The sequence below is a fragment of the Argiope bruennichi genome, chromosome 3 (assembly GCF_947563725.1).
Source record: "Argiope bruennichi chromosome 3, qqArgBrue1.1, whole genome shotgun sequence".
NCBI lineage: Eukaryota > Metazoa > Arthropoda > Arachnida > Araneae > Araneidae > Argiope > Argiope bruennichi.
In genome coordinates this window covers 80,091,295-80,097,294 of record NC_079153.1, presented here as the reverse complement: position 1 = coordinate 80,097,294, position 6,000 = coordinate 80,091,295, and the positions used below count along the sequence as shown (strand labels likewise).

At 28.7% G+C, this 6,000-nt stretch overlaps 1 protein-coding gene across 1 annotated transcript in view; it reads left to right on the top strand.

Annotated features, from left to right (window-relative positions):
• Positions 1-247: 247 nt before the first annotated feature.
• Positions 248-6,000, top strand: part of LOC129963102 (ataxin-1-like) — a 73,397-nt gene continuing 67,644 nt past the window's right edge. Inside the window, exon 1 of the mRNA XM_056077168.1 lies at positions 248-385. The gene's annotated coding sequence lies outside the window, so the exon portion shown is untranslated. The remainder of the gene's footprint in view (positions 386-6,000) is intronic.

The following is a 6,000-nucleotide window of genomic DNA, read 5'->3' as shown; positions in this document are numbered from 1 at the left end:
GTTTGATTTTTACTTTTTTTAACATCATTTGCATAACAACTTTTATTAAAAACAAATAATCTGGCAGTTTAGGATTGAAATCGAAAAAATATTTTGTCACCTCAGCAACAACGTGCTTTATCGACACGAAAACCACCCCAACTCATCGCTACCCTTTTTCGCCTCTTGGCGACATGCGGCTGGCGCGACAACCCCAAAACCTCTCGCCGGTGGTGTACGGGTGTCTGCCGCATTCAGAAAGCAGCTGAAAAGATCTGGGCAACGTGCTCTGGTACTGGTCCGGAATCACAGAGCGCGTGGATGCATTGTTGACACCCGTTTGCGTTCGAAACGATCTCTTCCAACGCACGTCCGACTGACGTTTGTGGAGGGGAAGTGTCAAAAGGTGAGTAGTCTATCTTCGCAGAATGCGTCAGTGGAATTATCATTTGTTAATGGGTAGATTAAAATAGGTTTTCATTGGTTTTTTTTTTTTTTTTTTTTTAATCGTCTTTTAGGAAATCACGCGAGTATGGAATTCAACTGTGGAATGTCATAAATTCCTGAATTCAAACGTTGCAAATGATTGGATTTTTTTTTTAATTTCGTATGTTGGTGAAGTATATGATGTGGAATTTTCAGTATTAAACATTATTTTTCTTTTGGACCGGTTTTAATTATTTTATTGTATCGTAAATTTATTAAAATCATAAAATGAAATTTTATTAATGACCTGTGGTAAAATCAATAAGTTTGAAAATCCCGAATTGGATTTTGAATTATACTTCTCAAAATAATTTAAGGATTTTGAGATTTTGAATATCTAATCCACAAGATATAATAAGTTATGAGGGAGCCGGCGTCCTGGCATAGGGGTAGAGCGTCTTCCCCGTGATCTGGGCGTCCTGGGTTCGAGTCCCGGTTTGTAAGACATGAAGTCTATGACGATACTTTAAGGGATTAGGGTATGCTCTATTCTTCCAAACGAGTATTTTCCAACTCCTTGACCATTTGTGCGGACATTTGTAGCAGACAACCAGAAACATAAAAGTTCCAACCATGTTCAATTCGATCTATATTTCGGAAACAGTTTGACCAGTCCATCAAATTATTCCTTCGCCATTAAAGAAATCGTTCACTAATCAAGCTCGATTAACCCTGCAGTTCTATAGATCACGAAAATTCCATTGCCTCTTGTAACACTTGTTAGAAATATCTTTCTAAATGTATGAAAATATTGCGGTCATTGATAGGGATACTGTAACAGACCATCTCTTCACCTCCTCCAAATATCATCTTTCAAGAACGAATGCAATATTAATTCAAGCTGCGCGTTCCTTCTAAGTGATAATTCATTTGTTATCAAAATAAACAGCGAAACGGAATTTGCGGTGAATCGAACTTTAAGAACTAAAAACAGCGAATCATTTTTTATACAAATTCTGTACTTTCCTGCTATTTGGAGGTAATATGCTGTTAGCGAAATACATAGCATGAATCTAGTATCGGTATCGGACAAATTATTTGAAGCCCTGATGCTCGAGCCGGGCAAAGGAATTATTGGAAAGAATGTCATTTATACTCTGACTTTATTTTATGAAGTCAGTATTAAAATCGAACTTCATCTTGCATTATTGCTTGTTTATAACTTTCATCTAATCATCATGTAATGAATGCAATACAATGCATGAATTGCATGCAGTTTCTGTCTCTAGAAAAGGGTTTCGAAGCGCGGAATCACATACTTTATTATACTCCTATAGTGACGACTAGTGTATTGCCACGGTGAAGATGCTGTAATCTGTATAACATTGGGCAGTGCTGTTTGTTGACATAATTTAAATTTTGCATTACTTAATTAAATTTGAAAATTTAATTTATTGTAAAAAATAATTTTATAAAATAAATATTTCTATAAAATATATTTGTTAATAAAATAAAATTTTGAATATTTTTTAAATAATAATAAATTATTTTAAAAAATAAAGATTACTCAGTTGTGATTGAATAATAAAAAAACTTGACAGTGAAAAATTAAAATAACTACACACATGGAGAATATTATTTTCTATTAATATTATTATAGCATAACTGTGACAAATTACTGCATCAGTAATCTCAAAACATAAAAAGCAGAAGTGCCGTAAAAAAAAACTATGGATAACTTCATATACAGCTTCAGAAAGTACAGTACAGCTTGTAATGGCGCAGTCTCTGCTGTTGAAACGAGATTAAACTCTAACGCCTTTGCTGTTATTTGCTATAGTACTTTCTCCCTTTCACAAACGAACGTGCTTTAATGCAGCACGAGCGCAGCAGCAGGATTCTGAACTGAATTAAAACGCAGTAGTATTTCTTAAGATGGTTTCTTAAGTGAAGTGAAGAATGACCAATTGTTTCCTTTGAAGATTAGTGGTACTAGATTTTGATGTATTCAGATATCATGCAAAAATTAAATAAATTAATGATTTAATTTATAACCTGACAAAAGTTAGAAAGGCTGCAATTCTACAGCGACTATGTACAACTCACCTCTGATCTGTGGCTTCCAATTCTTTTTGGGTGAATTGCATCTGGCTCTCTTTTAAGCTCCCTTTATTCTTTCGCTTTCTGATTTGTTTAAATGACTTTATTCCGACATCACACTGACTAAAGCAAAGCAATCAAAATATATCAACTATTTACTTTTACTTTTTTCATTAAACTAGGCAAGATGCACACCCATTTTCTTGATACCTCCATATTTTAATAAATCTTTTAAATTCCTGTTTGGATTATTTTTCTTTATATAATTTTGTTTATTTGAAACACGGTTTATTATTACACATTAATCTAGCATATTATGGGTTTTTTTTAAATATCACGAATGTCTTGAGAGCGGATATTTTGCTACTAAAAAATTATGTTATTGTATAAGGAAGTTGTGTTATAAAATGTGTAGTATTGATTACATCATTTCACTAGGTTAATAACTACTTTTAATCATCAGCTTGCTCATCTAGAATATTGATTTTAATATCTTTTAAACTATTAATATAAAATGCATAAATATTTAAAATTACAATTTTGTTATTTAATAAACCTGTAACTTAATATATATAGCTAAAATTTATATAATTTATTGAAAGTTGAACTTTATACGAAGATGTCCTTTGTTTGCTTTCGAAATAAGCATTTTAATATGAAATGTTTTGAGTGAAATGTTTTTGGTTTAATTTAACAATAAAAACTTACAAGTTAGAAAAATTGCAAATTGGCTGTGTCGTTACTATATTGAATGGTAGAATAATATAATGTTCTGAAAACTAAACAAAATATCTTAAAAAACTAAATATGCAGAAAAAAATTACCTTGGAAATTTGTTTTAAAAAATCATAATAAAAAGAACTTGCTGTTAAAAGTTTCAAAATAATAACTTATTTAAAGAGTAAAAGTTGGGTTTTTTTTTAATTTTCGTATCAAATGTCTAAAAGAAAAGAAATCCGAATTATTATAATTGCGAAATTAAAATGAGACTTAAAATTTGTATTTAGGAAGCAAAGCAAAATCTCTTTATTATTTTATAAAAAGTATCAGTTCAAAGTTGGCATGAAAAAATATTTCGCTAAACAGAACCTATCAAACTAAATAAAATTCACATTATTCGAAAAGCTGAAATTCAGAAACATGTTTTAAAAACTGTAAAACATCAAATTACAGGTAACTGTAAATTTATTTCATATTTAATGTATTTAATATATCAAAGAACGCAGATTTTGTTTAACGATAACTTTAAAAGTGGAGAGAAATGTGACTAAAATATTTGATGAAACAGTAAAATTTAGCTTAATTTTCATTATGTAATATAATGTAAAGCTGCATATCTAAACAAAAATCTTTAAAAAATTATTAAAATGAGAAGCAAATTCTTACAATAGTTAATTTGGTGTCATTAAAAGGATAATTTTTTAACTTTAAGATATAAAAATAATTTTTTGTGAAATAATGTTTTCTTAAGAAATCATGAGAAAATGCTAAAACCTTGTTATCGCATCATGGCCAAATATGGTCCTTCCGCCAATAAACCTCAAAAATTACATCACGTCGCCAAAATCTTGCTTAATTTTTAATAAACTTAAATTTTAATTAAGATTTGCGCTTCAAAAATTTGTCAGTGATTTATCTCTTGATTTCGAGAAAGTTTGTTTCCGTCTATATATAAATATGTTTCAGAAGGCTTAAATATTTTTATTTTAGTGCATGCACAAATACAAATATTTTTATTTTCAACTATTAAACGCACTTTTAGTAATTCCGATCGAATATGATTTGTATATGATTATTTATCTCATGATGTCAAATAAATGAGCTTCAGAAGTTCGAAATATTGGGGGAAAAAATCTTCGGACAGACTTCTTTGTAGAAATAAACAAACTTAAGTGAGAAAATTTATTTGCTTATCTAAATAATAGTTCCTTTTCCGATTTTCTATTCATTCTTATTAAGAAAATCGGGAGGGAGAGGGGACAGGAAATTTTGTACACAGATGTGATATAACAGTTGTGAAATAACAATAATGGTTAGTGAAATAATTTTTAATATAACGCAGCGCGCAACATACAACAACACAAATATGTCAATAGAATTAGTCAATAGATGCAGCTTAGCTTTGTTGCGCAAAAAGAGGAATATATTGGTATTTTATTTTTCTTGTTTACTAGAGGTTTACTAGATTTTTTTATAGACATTATATATTACCATACTTGTAGAATATCGTTTGGTTAGAAGTGAAAAGATTTTAACATGCCTGAATAATTAAATGGCATTTCATTTTAAAACACTTTTTGTCGGAGATATCAATTATTATATAAATTGTTTTACCAATTTATAATCGTAGAAATAGGGAAATATAATACAAGGGTGAAAAGATACCGTATTAATAGTTGATTCTTATAATAGATAGACTCTCGTATTTTGAGTGGTTCCAGATTTTTTTATTGTTAAACATCTATTAAGAGGATTTTGTATTATATTATATGATTATTTTATTGTATTATCTATTATATTAGATTATTATATTACTGTATTAATTATTATATTAGATGATTATATTTTATGTATTATATTAGATGAAGATGATTATTAAATAATCATCTTCATATAATATATTACATAAAAATATTATGCCACTCACATTTGTGTCCGATGCCATTCATATATTCGATTACATTGAAAATAAATTATAAATTTCTTTGATAACGAAAGTAATATTTTTAGCAGCAATACGCCTTCACTCTGTCCCTGAAATTTCATTTCACTACAAAGTGATCATTATTTTTATGCCAGCACCATCAAATCACTGTATAAATATTTCATATTTCTTGTTAAAAATTGCACATAGTTGTACAAAAAGACATATGGTCTCCCTTCCTCAATTGGTCTAATGATTTTTTTCTAATTCTGCGTAATTTATTGTACTATGGATTGCAAACTGATTCCAAAAGGAAGCCAAACTACTCATGTTAAAGTACACTTTTTTAGTAGTGAATTCAAAATCTATAAAATTGTCATTGGTTTATTCTTTTTAATTGTGAATCTAAAATCTATAAAATCGTCCAAATTCCATAACTACATCTCGTTTTTAGTAATATAAAATCAATTGGATATATAATAATGAATTTTGTATAATACTATCATAGAAATAATTATGATCCAAAATGCATATGTGTAAATAATCTTTGTTTAATTATTTCGATTATTCTGTTTTTACATGTTAATTACATGAAAAAATTCATAAGGTTGATTCCGTATTTTTAACTAAAAGATATTCTGGAATATAAACCTGATTTTAAAATCAAGAAATATCTCTATTTTTCGAATATTTCATTTACATTTGGAAGATGATTGGTCATTAACAAAATAAACAGATATTTAGAGTTTAGAATCAAGGGCAAGTTAATGGCCTATGTTTTAACTTAAGAAAAATGCTGATTACAATGTATTAATCCAGTAATTTAATGAACGTAAAGATACTTCTTTTTA